The sequence below is a fragment of the Ascaphus truei genome, unplaced genomic scaffold, assembly GCF_040206685.1.
Source record: "Ascaphus truei isolate aAscTru1 unplaced genomic scaffold, aAscTru1.hap1 HAP1_SCAFFOLD_541, whole genome shotgun sequence".
Classification (NCBI taxonomy): Eukaryota; Metazoa; Chordata; class Amphibia; order Anura; family Ascaphidae; genus Ascaphus; species Ascaphus truei.
This window is the reverse complement of record NW_027456872.1, coordinates 112,851-130,058: the sequence shown is the minus strand read 5'-3', so window position 1 is coordinate 130,058 and position 17,208 is coordinate 112,851. Positions and strand designations below refer to the sequence as shown.

General features: G+C 42.5%; 12 non-coding genes across 12 annotated transcripts; all 12 read left to right on the top strand.

Moving 5' to 3' along the window:
- The first annotated feature begins 512 nt into the window (after positions 1-512).
- Positions 513-623, top strand: TRNAL-CAA (transfer RNA leucine (anticodon CAA)). Its single transcript has 2 exons — positions 513-550; positions 578-623. It is a non-coding gene; the product is annotated as a tRNA-Leu (tRNA).
- A 1,349-nt stretch (positions 624-1,972) lies between these two features.
- Positions 1,973-2,083, top strand: TRNAL-CAA (transfer RNA leucine (anticodon CAA)). The gene is made up of 2 exons: positions 1,973-2,010; positions 2,038-2,083. It is a non-coding gene; the product is annotated as a tRNA-Leu (tRNA).
- A 1,350-nt stretch (positions 2,084-3,433) lies between these two features.
- TRNAL-CAA (transfer RNA leucine (anticodon CAA)) lies at positions 3,434-3,544 on the top strand. Its single transcript has 2 exons — positions 3,434-3,471; positions 3,499-3,544. It is a non-coding gene; the product is annotated as a tRNA-Leu (tRNA).
- A 1,336-nt stretch (positions 3,545-4,880) lies between these two features.
- On the top strand, positions 4,881-4,991 carry TRNAL-CAA (transfer RNA leucine (anticodon CAA)). Its single transcript has 2 exons — positions 4,881-4,918; positions 4,946-4,991. It is a non-coding gene; the product is annotated as a tRNA-Leu (tRNA).
- Positions 4,992-6,325: 1,334 nt separating this feature from the next.
- On the top strand, positions 6,326-6,436 carry TRNAL-CAA (transfer RNA leucine (anticodon CAA)). The gene is made up of 2 exons: positions 6,326-6,363; positions 6,391-6,436. It is a non-coding gene; the product is annotated as a tRNA-Leu (tRNA).
- Positions 6,437-7,770: 1,334 nt separating this feature from the next.
- On the top strand, positions 7,771-7,881 carry TRNAL-CAA (transfer RNA leucine (anticodon CAA)). Its single transcript has 2 exons — positions 7,771-7,808; positions 7,836-7,881. It is a non-coding gene; the product is annotated as a tRNA-Leu (tRNA).
- Positions 7,882-9,214: 1,333 nt separating this feature from the next.
- Positions 9,215-9,325, top strand: TRNAL-CAA (transfer RNA leucine (anticodon CAA)). Its single transcript has 2 exons — positions 9,215-9,252; positions 9,280-9,325. It is a non-coding gene; the product is annotated as a tRNA-Leu (tRNA).
- A 1,347-nt stretch (positions 9,326-10,672) lies between these two features.
- TRNAL-CAA (transfer RNA leucine (anticodon CAA)) lies at positions 10,673-10,783 on the top strand. Its single transcript has 2 exons — positions 10,673-10,710; positions 10,738-10,783. It is a non-coding gene; the product is annotated as a tRNA-Leu (tRNA).
- A 1,335-nt stretch (positions 10,784-12,118) lies between these two features.
- Positions 12,119-12,229, top strand: TRNAL-CAA (transfer RNA leucine (anticodon CAA)). The gene is made up of 2 exons: positions 12,119-12,156; positions 12,184-12,229. It is a non-coding gene; the product is annotated as a tRNA-Leu (tRNA).
- Positions 12,230-13,579: 1,350 nt separating this feature from the next.
- Positions 13,580-13,690, top strand: TRNAL-CAA (transfer RNA leucine (anticodon CAA)). The gene is made up of 2 exons: positions 13,580-13,617; positions 13,645-13,690. It is a non-coding gene; the product is annotated as a tRNA-Leu (tRNA).
- A 1,347-nt stretch (positions 13,691-15,037) lies between these two features.
- TRNAL-CAA (transfer RNA leucine (anticodon CAA)) lies at positions 15,038-15,148 on the top strand. The gene is made up of 2 exons: positions 15,038-15,075; positions 15,103-15,148. It is a non-coding gene; the product is annotated as a tRNA-Leu (tRNA).
- Positions 15,149-16,484: 1,336 nt separating this feature from the next.
- Positions 16,485-16,594, top strand: TRNAL-CAA (transfer RNA leucine (anticodon CAA)). The gene is made up of 2 exons: positions 16,485-16,522; positions 16,550-16,594. It is a non-coding gene; the product is annotated as a tRNA-Leu (tRNA).
- Positions 16,595-17,208: the final 614 nt, after the last annotated feature.

The window sequence follows — 17,208 nt, the reverse complement described above, 5'->3', positions numbered from 1 at the left end:
CACGTTGTCGATTTCTTGTTGCTCTTATTTCCATTGTTAGTACTTTATTATCCTTGTGTTGTAATTTTTTTAAGCGCTGCATAAACAGTTGGCGCAATAGAAATAAAAATATACGTACACACTGCTTCTACTTCCTATCATTGGAATGCCCTTACTTGTACTTACCTGTATACCTCTATCTGGGGATGACCTTGGCTGAGTTTTTTTTTGTGATATCCTTTCATAAATGAAGCATTAAAACACAGAGACTCACCATTTCACTCAAAGATACATTCTGCCATTCACTCACTCACTGAATCACTCACCTGTATGCACTCAGAATGCTATTGAGTGACATCCTGCCATGAAACCATTCACTCAGCCTTCTGGACATTTACCCATTCTCTCACAGGCACCCAGTCAATCACTCACATACAATACAATGATCGTATTCAGTAACTCTCTTTCCGCCTCTCACAGACCAGGGGTGCGTAGTCAATCAGTCACTTCTACTGAGCACAAGACTCCAAGTTGTCAGGATGGCCGAGTTGTCGATGGCGCCAGACTCAAGCTTGATATCTTCCCATGTCAGTGGGTGTTCTGGTCTCTGTATGGAGGCGTGGGTTCAAATCCCACTTCTGACATGTTCTTTTGTTACTCTTTCAAATGTTCTTATACCGTTTATATCCTATACATCCTCATGCCCTCTGATTTTTTGGGGAGGGTTCTTAGTGGTGGCGGCGGGTGGAGGATCCTTTGGTTACAGAGAAAATGGATTTATAGAAAGTGGGCATTTCTTGTCTTCGAAGATGGCCACCAAGCTACTTTCTCTTGGCGAGTCAATCACTAATGGCGACGGCTTTGGTCAGCATTGTTGACTGACTTTTTGGGTGTGACCTGTGACATCAGCACTGCCATTTAGCAGGTAATCTGCAGTCAGGAGGACATCCTGCATGAGATATACACCCAGGACTGTGTGACCTTATCCCTAATAAGCGATAGTCAGGAGGTCATCCTACATTAGATAACAAAATAGGATTGTCTGAGCCTGTCATAGAGCTTTGCACTTTAGGGAGTAAAGTGTTCCTAAACTGAGTTAACCAGTCAAACTGGTTCCAGTGTGACCAATGCCTCACACTTCTCTCTTTTACAATCAATTCAAAATGCTGCTGCTCTTCTGATGTGTATCTACTTCTGGTCTCCTGAAACATCTCGAAAAAGAGAAAAAAAACAGCGCACCGCCAAAGTGGGTCCCAAGCAAATGTATTGTAAAAAATCTTCTTTATTTAATCTATCTAAAAGTGGAGGTTAACACCCTCCTACGCGTTTCGTGTGAACATACACTTTATCAAGGAGTATTGCATTCAATTATTTATAAATGTAAATAAAGAGGTTGGGGGCCACAGGTGAAGCCCTTGAGGGCCGTTTGTTGCCCACCAATGACAAAGTGTAAGCTTGTCATGACAGGGTCTCCCTTTGCCTCACGTTGTCGATTTCTTGTTGCTCTTATTTCCATTGTTAGTACTTTATTATCCTTGTGTTGTAATTTTTTTAAGCGCTGCATAAACAGTTGGCGCAATAGAAATAAAAATATACGTACACACTGCTTCTACTTCCTATCATTGGAATGCCCTTATTGTACTTACCTGTATACCTCTATCTGGGGATGACCTTGGCTGAGTTTTTTTTTGTGATATCCTTTCATAAATGAAGCATTAAAACACAGAGACTCACTATTTCACTCAAAGATACATTCTGCCATTCACTCACTCACTGAATCACTCACCTGTATGCACTCAGAATGCTATTGAGTGACATCCTGCCATGAAACCATTCACTCAGCCTTCTGGACATTTACCCATTCTCTCACAGGCACCCAGTCAATCACTCACATACAATACAATGATCGTATTCAGTAACTCTCTTTCCGCCTCTCACAGACCAGGGGTGTGTAGTCAATCAGTCACTTCTACTGAGCACAAGACTCCAAGTTGTCAGGATGGGCGAGTGGTCTAAGGCGCCAGACTCAAGCTTGATATCTTCCCATGTCAGTGGGTGTTCTGGTCTCTGTATGGAGGCGTGGGTTCAAATCCCACTTCTGACATGTTCTTTTGTTACTCTTTCAAATGTTCTTATACCGTTTATATCCTATACATCCTCATGCCCTCTGATTTTTTGGGGAGGGTTCTTAGTGGTGGCGGCGGGTGGAGGATCCTTTGGTTACAGAGAAAATGGATTTATAGAAAGTGGGCATTTCCTGTCTTCGAAGATGGCCACCAAGCTACTTTCTCTTGGCGAGTCAATCACTAATGGCGACGGCTTTGGTCAGCATTGCTGACTGACTTTTTGGGTGTGACCTGTGACATCAGCACTGCCATTTAGCAGGTAATCTGCAGTCAGGAGGACATCCTGCATTAGATATACACCCAGGAATGTGTGACCTTATCCCTAATAAGCGATAATCAGGAGGTCATCCTACATTAGATAACAAAATAGGATTGTCTGAGCCTGTCATAGAGCTTTGCACTTTAGGGAGTAAAGTGTTCCTAAACTGAGTTAACCAGTCAAACTGGTTCCAGTGTGACCAATGCCTCACACTTCTCTCTTTTACAATCAATTCAAAATGCTGCTGCTCTTCTGATGTGTATCTACTTCTGGTCTCCTGAAACATCTCGAAAAAGAGAAAAAAAACAGCGCACCGCCAAAGTGGGTCCCAAGCAAATGTATTGTAAAAATCTTCTTTATTTAATCTATCTAAAAGTGGAGGTTAACACCCTCCTACGCGTTTCGTGTGAACATACACTTTATCAAGGAGTATTGCATTCAATTATTTATAAATGTAAATAAAGAGGTTGGGGGCCACAGGTGAAGCCCTTGAGGGCCGTTTGTTGCCCACCAATGACAAAGTGTAAGCTTGTCATGACAGGGTCTCCCTTTGCCTCACGTTGTCGATTTCTTGTTGCTCTTATTTCCATTGTTAGTACTTTATTATCCTTGTGTTGTAATTTTTTTAAGCGCTGCATAAACAGTTGGCGCAATAGAAATAAAAATATACGTACACACTGCTTCTACTTCCTATCATTGGAATGCCCTTACTTGTACTTACCTGTATACCTCTATCTGGGGATGACCTTGGCTGAGTTTTTTTTGTGTGATATCCTTTCATAAATGAAGCATTAAAACACAGAGACTCACCATTTCACTCAAAGATACATTCTGCCATTCACTCACTCACTGAATCACTCACCTGTATGCACTCAGAATGCTATTGAGTGACATCCTGCCATGAAACCATTCACTCAGCCTTCTGGACATTTACCCATTCTCTCACAGGCACCCAGTCAATCACTCACATACAATACAATGATCGTATTCAGTAACTCTCTTTCCGCCTCTCACAGACCAGGGGTGCGTAGTCAATCAGTCACTTCTACTGAGCACAAGACTCCAAGTTGTCAGGATGGCTGAGTGGTCTAAGGCGCCAGACTCAAGCTTGATATCTTCCCATGTCAGTGGGTGTTCTGGTCTCTGTATGGAGGCGTGGGTTCAAATCCCACTTCTGACATGTTCTTTTGTTACTCTTTCAAATGTTCTTATACCGTTTATATCCTATACATCCTCATGCCCTCTGATTTTTTGGGGAGGGTTCTTAGTGGTGGCGGCGGGTGGAGGATCCTTTGGTTACAGAGAAAATGGATTTATAGAAAGTGGGCATTTCTTGTCTTCGAAGATGGCCACCAAGCTACTTTCTCTTGGCGAGTCAATCACTAATGGCGACGGCTTTGGTCAGCATTGTTGACTGACTTTTTGGGTGTGACCTGTGACATCAGCACTGCCATTTAGCAGGTAATCTGCAGTCAGGAGGACATCCTGCATGAGATATACACCCAGGACTGTGTGACCTTATCCCTAATAAGCGATAGTCAGGAGGTCATCCTACATTAGATAACAAAATAGGATTGTCTGAGCCTGTCATAGAGCTTTGCACTTTAGGGAGTAAAGTGTTCCTAAACTGAGTTAACCAGTCAAACTGGTTCCAGTGTGACCAATGCCTCACACTTCTCTCTTTTACAATCAATTCAAAATGCTGCTGCTCTTCTGATGTGTATCTACTTCTGGTCTCCTGAAACATCTCGAAAAAGAGAAAAAAAACAGCGCACCGCCAAAGTGGGTCCCAAGCAAATGTATTGTAAAAAATCTTCTTTATTTAATCTATCTAAAAGTGGAGGTTAACACCCTCCTACGCGTTTCGTGTGAACATACACTTTATCAAGGAGTATTGCATTCAATTATTTATAAATGTAAATAAAGAGGTTGGGGGCCACAGGTGAAGCCCTTGAGGGCCGTTTGTTGCCCACCAATGACAAAGTGTAAGCTTGTCATGACAGGGTCTCCCTTTGCCTCACGTTGTCGATTTCTTGTTGCTCTTATTTCCATTGTTAGTACTTTATTATCCTTGTGTTGTAATTTTTTTAAGCGCTGCATAAACAGTTGGCGCAATAGAAATAAAAATATACGTACACACTGCTTCTACTTCCTATCATTGGAATGCCCTTACTTGTACTTACCTGTATACCTCTATCTGGGGATGACCTTGGGTGAGTTTTTTTTTTTGTGATATCCTTTCATAAATGAAGCATTAAAACACAGAGACTCACTATTTCACTCACTCACTGAATCACTGAATCACTCACCTGTATGCACTCAGAATGCTATTGAGTGACATCCTGCCATGAAACCATTCACTCAGCCTTCTGGACATTTACCCATTCTCTCACAGGCACCCAGTCAATCACTCACATACAATACAATGATCGTATTCAGTAACTCTCTTTCCGCCTCTCACAGACCAGGGGTGCGTAGTCAATCAGTCACTTCTACTGAGCACAAGACTCCAAGTTGTCAGGATGGCCGAGTGGTCTAAGGCGCCAGACTCAAGCTTGATATCTTCCCATGTCAGTGGGTGTTCTGGTCTCTGTATGGAGGCGTGGGTTCAAATCTCACTTCTGACAGGTTCTTTTGTTACTCTTTCAAATGTTCTTATACCGTTTATATCCTATACATCCTCATGCCCTCTGATTTTTTGGGGAGGGTTCTTAGTGGCGGCGGGTGGAGGATCCTTTGGTTACAGAGAAAATGGATTTATAGAAAGTGGGCATTTCCTGTCTTCGAAGATGGCCACCAAGCTACTTTCTCTTGGCGAGTCAATCACTAATGGCGACGGCTTTGGTCAGCATTGCTGACTGACTTTTTGGGTGTGACCTGTGACATCAGCACTGCCATTTAGCAGGTAATCTGCAGTCAGGAGGACATCCTGCATTAGATATACACCCAGGAATGTGTGACCTTATCCCTAATAAGCGATAATCAGGAGGTCATCCTACATTAGATAACAAAATAGGATTGTCTGAGCCTGTCATAGAGCTTTGCACTTTAGGGAGTAAAGTGTTCCTAAACTGAGTTAACCAGTCAAACTGGTTCCAGTGTGACCAATGCCTCACACTTCTCTCTTTTACAATCAATTCAAAATGCTGCTGCTCTTCTGATGTGTATCTACTTCTGGTCTCCTGAAACATCTCGAAAAAGAGGGGAAAAAAAAGCGCACCACCAAAGTGGGTCCCAAGCAAATGTATTGTAAAAAATCTTCTTTATTTAATCTATCTAAAAGTGGAGGTTAACACCCTCCTACGCGTTTCGTGTGAACATACACTTTATCAAGGAGTATTGCATTCAATTATTTATAAATGTAAATAAAGAGGTTGGGGGCCACAGGTGAAGCCCTTGAGGGCCGTTTGTTGCCCACCAATGACAAAGTGTAAGCTTGTCATGACAGGGTCTCACTTTGCCTCACGTTGTCGATTTCTTGTTGCTCTTATTTCCATTGTTAGTACTTTATTATCCTTGTGTTGTAATTTTTTTAAGCGCTGCATAAACAGTTGGCGCAATAGAAATAAAAATATACGTACACACTGCTTCTACTTCCTATCATTGGAATGCCCTTACTTGTACTTACCTGTATACCTCTATCTGGGGATGACCTTGGCTGAGTTTTTTTTTTTGTGATATCCTTTCATAAATGAAGCATTAAAACACAGAGACTCACTATTTCACTCACTCACTGAATCACTGAATCACTCACCTGTATGCACTCAGAATGCTATTGAGTGACATCCTGCCATGAAACCATTCACTCAGCCTTCTGGACATTTACCCATTCTCTCACAGGCACCCAGTCAATCACTCACATACAATACAATGATCGTATTCAGTAACTCTCTTTCCGCCTCTCACAGACCAGGGGTGCGTAGTCAATCAGTCACTTCTACTGAGCACAAGACTCCAAGTTGTCAGGATGGCCGAGTGGTCTAAGGCGCCAGACTCAAGCTTGATATCTTCCCATGTCAGTGGGTGTTCTGGTCTCTGTATGGAGGCGTGGGTTCAAATCCCACTTCTGACAGGTTCTTTTGTTACTCTTTCAAATGTTCTTATACCGTTTATATCCTATACATCCTCATGCCCTCTGATTTTTTGGGGAGGGTTCTTAGTGGCGGCGGGTGGAGGATCCTTTGGTTACAGAGAAAATGGATTTATAGAAAGTGGGCATTTCCTGTCTTCGAAGATGGCCACCAAGCTACTTTCTCTTGGCGAGTCAATCACTAATGGCGACGGCTTTGGTCAGCATTGCTGACTGACTTTTTGGGTGTGACCTGTGACATCAGCACTGCCATTTAGCAGGTAATCTGCAGTCAGGAGGACATCCTGCATTAGATATACACCCAGGAATGTGTGACCTTATCCCTAATAAGCGATAATCAGGAGGTCATCCTACATTAGATAACAAAATAGGATTGTCTGAGCCTGTCATAGAGCTTTGCACTTTAGGGAGTAAAGTGTTCCTAAACTGAGTTAACCAGTCAAACTGGTTCCAGTGTGACCAATGCCTCACACTTCTCTCTTTTACAATCAATTCAAAATGCTGCTGCTCTTCTGATGTGTATCTACTTCTGGTCTCCTGAAACATCTCGAAAAAGAGGGGAAAAAAAAGCGCACCACCAAAGTGGGTCCCAAGCAAATGTATTGTAAAAAATCTTCTTTATTTAATCTATCTAAAAGTGGAGGTTAACACCCTCCTACGCGTTTCGTGTGAACATACACTTTATCAAGGAGTATTGCATTCAATTATTTATAAATGTAAATAAAGAGGTTGGGGGCCACAGGTGAAGCCCTTGAGGGCCGTTTGTTGCCCACCAATGACAAAGTGTAAGCTTGTCATGACAGGGTCTCACTTTGCCTCACGTTGTCGATTTCTTGTTGCTCTTATTTCCATTGTTAGTACTTTATTATCCTTGTGTTGTAATTTTTTTAAGCGCTGCATAAACAGTTGGCGCAATAGAAATAAAAATATACGTACACACTGCTTCTACTTCCTATCATTGGAATGCCCTTACTTGTACTTACCTGTATACCTCTATCTGGGGATGACCTTGGCTGAGTTTTTTTTTTTGTGATATCCTTTCATAAATGAAGCATTAAAACACAGAGACTCACTATTTCACTCACTCACTGAATCACTGAATCACTCACCTGTATGCACTCAGAATGCTATTGAGTGACATCCTGCCATGAAACCATTCACTCAGCCTTCTGGACATTTACCCATTCTCTCACAGGCACCCAGTCAATCACTCACATACAATACAATGATCGTATTCAGTAACTCTCTTTCCGCCTCTCACAGACCAGGGGTGCGTAGTCAATCAGTCACTTCTACTGAGCACAAGACTCCAAGTTGTCAGGATGGCCGAGTGGTCTAAGGCGCCAGACTCAAGCTTGATATCTTCCCATGTCAGTGGGTGTTCTGGTCTCTGTATGGAGGCGTGGGTTCAAATCCCACTTCTGACAGGTTCTTTTGTTACTCTTTCAAATGTTCTTATACCGTTTATATCCTATACATCCTCATGCCCTCTGATTTTTTGGGGAGGGTTCTTAGTGGCGGCGGGTGGAGGATCCTTTGGTTACAGAGAAAATGGATTTATAGAAAGTGGGCATTTCCTGTCTTCGAAGATGGCCACCAAGCTACTTTCTCTTGGCGAGTCAATCACTAATGGCGACGGCTTTGGTCAGCATTGCTGACTGACTTTTTGGGTGTGACCTGTGACATCAGCACTGCCATTTAGCAGGTAATCTGCAGTCAGGAGGACATCCTGCATTAGATATACACCCAGGAATGTGTGACCTTATCCCTAATAAGCGATAATCAGGAGGTCATCCTACATTAGATAACAAAATAGGATTGTCTGAGCCTGTCATAGAGCTTTGCACTTTAGGGAGTAAAGTGTTCCTAAACTGAGTTAACCAGTCAAACTGGTTCCAGTGTGACCAATGCCTCACACTTCTCTCTTTTACAATCAATTCAAAATGCTGCTGCTCTTCTGATGTGTATCTACTTCTGGTCTCCTGAAACATCTCGAAAAAGAGGAAAAAAACAGCGCACCACCAAAGTGGGTCCCAAGCAAATGTATTGTAAAAAATCTTCTTTATTTAATCTATCTAAAAGTGGAGGTTAACACCCTCCTACGCGTTTCGTGTGAACATACACTTTATCAAGGAGTATTGCATTCAATTATTTATAAATGTAAATAAAGAGGTTGGGGGCCACAGGTGAAGCCCTTGAGGGCCGTTTGTTGCCCACCAATGACAAAGTGTAAGCTTGTCATGACAGGGTCTCACTTTGCCTCACGTTGTCGATTTCTTGTTGCTCTTATTTCCATTGTTAGTACTTTATTATCCTTGTGTTGTAATTTTTTTAAGCGCTGCATAAACAGTTGGCGCAATAGAAATAAAAATATACGTACACACTGCTTCTACTTCCTATCATTGGAATGCCCTTACTTGTACTTACCTGTATACCTCTATCTGGGGATGACCTTGGCTGAGTTTTTTTTTTTGTGATATCCTTTCATAAATGAAGCATTAAAACACAGAGACTCACTATTTCACTCACTCACTGAATCACTGAATCACTCACCTGTATGCACTCAGAATGCTATTGAGTGACATCCTGCCATGAAACCATTCACTCAGCCTTCTGGACATTTACCCATTCTCTCACAGGCACCCAGTCAATCACTCACATACAATACAATGATCGTATTCAGTAACTCTCTTTCCGCCTCTCACAGACCAGGGGTGCGTAGTCAATCAGTCACTTCTACTGAGCACAAGACTCCAAGTTGTCAGGATGGCCGAGTGGTCTAAGGCGCCAGACTCAAGCTTGATATCTTCCCATGTCAGTGGGTGTTCTGGTCTCTGTATGGAGGCGTGGGTTCAAATCCCACTTCTGACATGTTCTTTTGTTACTCTTTCCAATGTTCTTATACCGCTAATATCCTATACATCCTCATGCCCTCTGATTTTTTGGGGAGGGTTCTTAGTGGCGGCGGGTGGAGGATCCTTTGGTTACAGAGAAAATGGATTTATAGAAAGTGGGCATTTCCTGTCTTCGAAGATGGCCACCAAGCTACTTTCTCTTGGCGAGTCAATCACTAATGGCGACGGCTTTGGTCAGCATTGCTGACTGACTTTTTGGGTGTGACATGTGACATCAGCACTGCCATTTAGCAGGTAATCTGCAGTCAGGAGGACATCCTGCATTAGATATACACCCAGGACTGTGTGACCTTATCCCTAATAAGCGATAGTCAGGAGGTCATCCTACATTAGATAACAAAATAGGATTGTCTGAGCCTGTCATAGAGCTTTGCACTTTAGGGAGTAAAGTGTTCCTAAACTGAGTTAACCAGTCAAACTGGTTCCAGTGTGACCAATGCCTCACACTTCTCTCTTTTACAATCAATTCAAAATGCTGCTGCTCTTCTGATGTGTATCTACTTCTGGTCTCCTGAAACATCTCGAAAAAGAGAAAAAAAACAGTGCACCGCCAAAGTGGGTCCCAAGCAAATGTATTGTAAAAAATCTTCTTTATTTAATCTATCTAAAAGTGGAGGTTAACACCCTCCTACGCGTTTCGTGTGAACATACACTTTATCAAGGAGTATTGCATTCAATTATTTATAAATGTAAATAAAGAGGTTGGGGGCCACAGGTGAAGCCCTTGAGGGCCGTTTGTTGCCCACCAATGACAAAGTGTAAGCTTGTCATGACAGGGTCTCCCTTTGCCTCACGTTGTCGATTTCTTGTTGCTCTTATTTCCATTGTTAGTACTTTATTATCCTTGTGTTGTAATTTTTTTAAGCGCTGCATAAACAGTTGGCGCAATAGAAATAAAAATATACGTACACACTGCTTCTACTTCCTATCATTGGAATGCCCTTACTTGTACTTACCTGTATACCTCTATCTGGGGATGACCTTGGCTGAGTTTTTTTTTGTGATATCCTTTCATAAATGAAGCATTAAAACACAGAGACTCACCATTTCACTCAAAGATACATTCTGCCATTCACTCACTCACTGAATCACTCACCTGTATGCACTCAGAATGCTATTGAGTGACATCCTGCCATGAAACCATTCACTCAGCCTTCTGGACATTTACCCATTCTCTCACAGGCACCCAGTCAATCACTCACATACAATACAATGATCGTATTCAGTAACTCTCTTTCCGCCTCTCACAGACCAGGGGTGTGTAGTCAATCAGTCACTTCTACTGAGCACAAGACTCCAAGTTGTCAGGATGGCCGAGTGGTCTAAGGCGCCAGACTCAAGCTTGATATCTTCCCATGTCAGTGGGTGTTCTGGTCTCTGTATGGAGGCGTGGGTTCAAATCCCACTTCTGACATGTTCTTTTGTTACTCTTTCAAATGTTCTTATACCGTTTATATCCTATACATCCTCATGCCCTCTGATTTTTTGGGGAGGGTTCTTAGTGGTGGCGGCGGGTGGAGGATCCTTTGGTTACAGAGAAAATGGGCATTTCCTGTCTTCGAAGATGGCCACCAAGCTACTTTCTCTTGGCGAGTCAATCACTAATGGCGACGGCTTTGGTCAGCATTGCTGACTGACTTTTTGGGTGTGACCTGTGACATCAGCACTGCCATTTAGCAGGTAATCTGCAGTCAGGAGGACATCCTGCATTAGATATACACCCAGGAATGTGTGACCTTATCCCTAATAAGCGATAATCAGGAGGTCATCCTACATTAGATAACAAACTAGGATTGTCTGAGCCTGTCATAGAGCTTTGCACTTTAGGGAGTAAAGTGTTCCTAAACTGAGTTAACCAGTCAAACTGGTTCCAGTGTGACCAATGCCTCACACTTCTCTCTTTTACAATCAATTCAAAATGCTGCTGCTCTTCTGATGTGTATCTACTTCTGGTCTCCTGAAACATCTCGAAAAAGAGGAAAAAAACAGCGCACCACCAAAGTGGGTCCCAAGCAAATGTATTGTAAAAAATCTTCTTTATTTAATCTATCTAAAAGTGGAGGTTAACACCCTCCTACGCATTTCGTGTGAACATACACTTTATCAAGGAGTATTGCATTCAATTATTTATAAATGTAAATAAAGAGGTTGGGGGCCACAGGTGAAGCCCTTGAGGGCCGTTTGTTGCCCACCAATGACAAAGTGTAAGCTTGTCATGGCAGGGTCTCCATTTGCCTCACGTTGTCGATTTCTTGTTGCTCTTATTTCCATTGTTAGTACTTTATTATCCTTGTGTTGTAATTTTTTTAAGCGCTGCATAAACAGTTGGCGCAATAGAAATAAAAATATACGTACACACTGCTTCTACTTCCTATCATTGGAATGCCCTTACTTGTACTTACCTGTATACCTCTATCTGGGGATGACCTTGGCTGAGTTTTTTTTTGTGATATCCTTTCATAAATGAAGCATTAAAACACAGAGACTCACTATTTCACTCAAAGATACATTCTGCCATTCACTCACTCACTGAATCACTCACCTGTATGCACTCAGAATGCTATTGAGTGACATCCTGCCATGAAACCATTCACTCAGCCTTCTGGACATTTACCCATTCTCTCACAGGCACCCAGTCAATCACTCACATACAATACAATGATCGTATTCAGTAACTCTCTTTCCGCCTCTCACAGACCAGGGGTGTGTAGTCAATCAGTCACTTCTACTGAGCTCAAGACTCCAAGTTGTCAGGATGGCCGAGTGGTCTAAGGCGCCAGACTCAAGCTTGATATCTTCCCATGTCAGTGGGTGTTCTGGTCTCTGTATGGAGGCGTGGGTTCAAATCCCACTTCTGACATGTTCTTTTGTTACTCTTTCAAATGTTCTTATACCGTTTATATCCTATACATCCTCATGCCCTCTGATTTTTTGGGGAGGGTTCTTAGTGGTGGCGGCGGGTGGAGGATCCTTTGGTTACAGAGAAAATGGATTTATAGAAAGTGGGCATTTCCTGTCTTCGAAGATGGCCACCAAGCTACTTTCTCTTGGCGAGTCAATCACTAATGGCGACGGCTTTGGTCAGCATTGCTGACTGACTTTTTGGGTGTGACCTGTGACATCAGCACTGCCATTTAGCAGGTAATCTGCAGTCAGGAGGACATCCTGCATTAGATATACACCCAGGAATGTGTGACCTTATCCCTAATAAGCGATAATCAGGAGGTCATCCTACATTAGATAACAAAATAGGATTGTCTGAGCCTGTCATAGAGCTTTGCACTTTAGGGAGTAAAGTGTTCCTAAACTGAGTTAACCAGTCAAACTGGTTCCAGTGTGACCAATGCCTCACACTTCTCTCTTTTACAATCAATTCAAAATGCTGCTGCTCTTCTGATGTGTATCTACTTCTGGTCTCCTGAAACATCTCGAAAAAGAGGAAAAAAACAGCGCACCACCAAAGTGGGTCCCAAGCAAATGTATTGTAAAAAATCTTCTTTATTTAATCTATCTAAAAGTGGAGGTTAACACCCTCCTACGCATTTCGTGTGAACATACACTTTATCAAGGAGTATTGCATTCAATTATTTATAAATGTAAATAAAGAGGTTGGGGGCCACAGGTGAAGCCCTTGAGGGCCGTTTGTTGCCCACCAATGACAAAGTGTAAGCTTGTCATGACAGGGTCTCACTTTGCCTCACGTTGTCGATTTCTTGTTGCTCTTATTTCCATTGTTAGTACTTTATTATCCTTGTGTTGTAATTTTTTTAAGCGCTGCATAAACAGTTGGCGCAATAGAAATAAAAATATACGTACACACTGCTTCTACTTCCTATCATTGGAATGCCCTTACTTGTACTTACCTGTATACCTCTATCTGGGGATGACCTTGGCTGAGTTTTTTTTTGTGATATCCTTTCATAAATGAAGCATTAAAACACAGAGACTCACTATTTCACTCAAAGATACATTCTGCCATTCACTCACTCACTGAATCACTCACCTGTATGCACTCAGAATGCTATTGAGTGACATCCTGCCATGAAACCATTCACTCAGCCTTCTGGACATTTACCCATTCTCTCACAGGCACCCAGTCAATCACTCACATACAATACAATGATCGTATTCAGTAACTCTCTTTCCGCCTCTCACAGACCAGGGGTGCGTAGTCAATCAGTCACTTCTACTGAGCACAAGACTCCAAGTTGTCAGGATGGCCGAGTGGTCTAAGGCGCCAGACTCAAGCTTGATATCTTCCCATGTCAGTGGGTGTTCTGGTCTCTGTATGGAGGCGTGGGTTCAAATCCCACTTCTGACAGGTTCTTTTGTTACTCTTTCAAATGTTCTTATACCGTTTATATCCTATACATCCTCATGCCCTCTGATTTTTTGGGGAGGGTTCTTAGTGGCGGCGGGTGGAGGATCCTTTGGTTACAGAGAAAATGGATTTATAGAAAGTGGGCATTTCTTGTCTTCGAAGATGGCCACCAAGCTACTTTCTCTTGGCGAGTCAATCACTAATGGCGACGGCTTTGGTCAGCATTGTTGACTGACTTTTTGGGTGTGACCTGTGACATCAGCACTGCCATTTAGCAGGTAATCTGCAGTCAGGAGGACATCCTGCATTAGATATACACCCAGGACTGTGTGACCTTATCCCTAATAAGCGATAGTCAGGAGGTCATCCTACATTAGATACCAAAATAGGATTGTCTGAGCCTGTCATAGAGCTTTGCACTTTAGGGAGTAAAGTGTTCCTAAACTGAGTTAACCAGTCAAACTGGTTCCAGTGTGACCAATGCCTCACACTTCTCTCTTTTACAATCAATTCAAAATGCTGCTGCTCTTCTGATGTGTATCTACTTCTGGTCTCCTGAAACATCTCGAAAAAGAGAAAAAAAACAGCGCACCGCCAAAGTGGGTCCCAAGCAAATGTATTGTAAAAAATCTTCTTTATTTAATCTATCTAAAAGTGGAGGTTAACACCCTCCTACGCGTTTCGTGTGAACATACACTTTATCAAGGAGTATTGCATTCAATTATTTATAAATGTAAATAAAGAGGTTGGGGGCCACAGGTGAAGCCCTTGAGGGCCGTTTGTTGCCCACCAATGACAAAGTGTAAGCTTGTCATGACAGGGTCTCCCTTTGCCTCACGTTGTCGATTTCTTGTTGCTCTTATTTCCATTTTTAGTACTTTATTATCCTTGTGTTGTAATTTTTTTAAGCGCTGCATAAACAGTTGGCGCAATAGAAATAAAAATATACGTACACACTGCTTCTACTTCCTATCATTGGAATGCCCTTACTTGTACTTACCTGTATACCTCTATCTGGGGATGACCTTGGCTGAGTTTTTTTTTGTGATATCCTTTCATAAATGAAGCATTAAAACACAGAGACTCACTATTTCACTCAAAGATACATTCTGCCATTCACTCACTCACTGAATCACTCACCTGTATGCACTCAGAATGCTATTGAGTGACATCCTGCCATGAAACCATTCACTCAGCCTTCTGGACATTTACCCATTCTCTCACAGGCACCCAGTCAATCACTCACATACAATACAATGATCGTATTCAGTAACTCTCTTTCCGCCTCTCACAGACCAGGGGTGTGTAGTCAATCAGTCACTTCTACTGAGCACAAGACTCCAAGTTGTCAGGATGGGCGAGTGGTCTAAGGCGCCAGACTCAAGCTTGATATCTTCCCATGTCAGTGGGTGTTCTGGTCTCTGTATGGAGGCGTGGGTTCAAATCCCACTTCTGACATGTTCTTTTGTTACTCTTTCAAATGTTCTTATACCGTTTATATCCTATACATCCTCATGCCCTCTGATTTTTTGGGGAGGGTTCTTAGTGGTGGCGGCGGGTGGAGGATCCTTTGGTTACAGAGAAAATGGATTTATAGAAAGTGGGCATTTCCTGTCTTCGAAGATGGCCACCAAGCTACTTTCTCTTGGCGAGTCAATCACTAATGGCGACGGCTTTGGTCAGCATTGCTGACTGACTTTTTGGGTGTGACCTGTGACATCAGCACTGCCATTTAGCAGGTAATCTGCAGTCAGGAGGACATCCTGCATTAGATATACACCCAGGAATGTGTGACCTTATCCCTAATAAGCGATAATCAGGAGGTCATCCTACATTAGATAACAAACTAGGATTGTCTGAGCCTGTCATAGAGCTTTGCACTTTAGGGAGTAAAGTGTTCCTAAACTGAGTTAACCAGTCAAACTGGTTCCAGTGTGACCAATGCCTCACACTTCTCTCTTTTACAATCAATTCAAAATGCTGCTGCTCTTCTGATGTGTATCTACTTCTGGTCTCCTGAAACATCTCGAAAAAGAGGAAAAAAACAGCGCACCACCAAAGTGGGTCCCAAGCAAATGTATTGTAAAAAATCTTCTTTATTTAATCTATCTAAAAGTGGAGGTTAACACCCTCCTACGCATTTCGTGTGAACATACACTTTATCAAGGAGTATTGCATTCAATTATTTATAAATGTAAATAAAGAGGTTGGGGGCCACAGGTGAAGCCCTTGAGGGCCGTTTGTTGCCCACCAATGACAAAGTGTAAGCTTGTCATGACAGGGTCTCACTTTGCCTCACGTTGTCGATTTCTTGTTGCTCTTATTTCCATTGTTAGTACTTTATTATCCTTGTGTTGTAATTTTTTTAAGCGCTGCATAAACAGTTGGCGCAATAGAAATAAAAATATACGTACACACTGCTTCTACTTCCTATCATTGGAATGCCCTTACTTGTACTTACCTGTATACCTCTATCTGGGGATGACCTTGGCTGAGTTTTTTTTTTTGTGATATCCTTTCATAAATGAAGCATTAAAACACAGAGACTCACTATTTCACTCACTCACTGAATCACTGAATCACTCACCTGTATGCACTCAGAATGCTATTGAGTGACATCCTGCCATGAAACCATTCACTCAGCCTTCTGGACATTTACCCATTCTCTCACAGGCACCCAGTCAATCACTCACATACAATACAATGATCGTATTCAGTAACTCTCTTTCCGCCTCTCACAGACCAGGGGTGCGTAGTCAATCAGTCACTTCTACTGAGCACAAGACTCCAAGTTGTCAGGATGGCCGAGTGGTCTAAGGCGCCAGACTCAAGCTTGATATCTTCCCATGTCAGTGGGTGTTCTGGTCTCTGTATGGAGCGTGGGTTCAAATCCCACTTCTGACAGGTTCTTTTGTTACTCTTTCAAATGTTCTTATACCGTTTATATCCTATACATCCTCATGCCCTCTGATTTTTTGGGGAGGGTTCTTAGTGGCGGCGGGTGGAGGATCCTTTGGTTACAGAGAAAATGGATTTATAGAAAGTGGGCATTTCCTGTCTTCGAAGATGGCCACCAAGCTACTTTCTCTTGGCGAGTCAATCACTAATGGCGACGGCTTTGGTCAGCATTGCTGACTGACTTTTTGGGTGTGACCTGTGACATCAGCACTGCCATTTAGCAGGTAATCTGCAGTCAGGAGGACATCCTGCATTAGATATACACCCAGGAATGTGTGACCTTATCCCTAATAAGCGATAATCAGGAGGTCATCCTACATTAGATAACAAACTAGGATTGTCTGAGCCTGTCATAGAGCTTTGCACTTTAGGGAGTAAAGTGTTCCTAAACTGAGTTAACCAGTCAAACTGGTTCCAGTGTGACCAATGCCTCACACTTCTCTCTTTTACAATCAATTCAAAATGCTGCTGCTCTTCTGATGTGTATCTACTTCTGGTCTCCTGAAACATCTCGAAAAAGAGGAAAAAAACAGCGCACCACCAAAGTGGGTCCCAAGCAA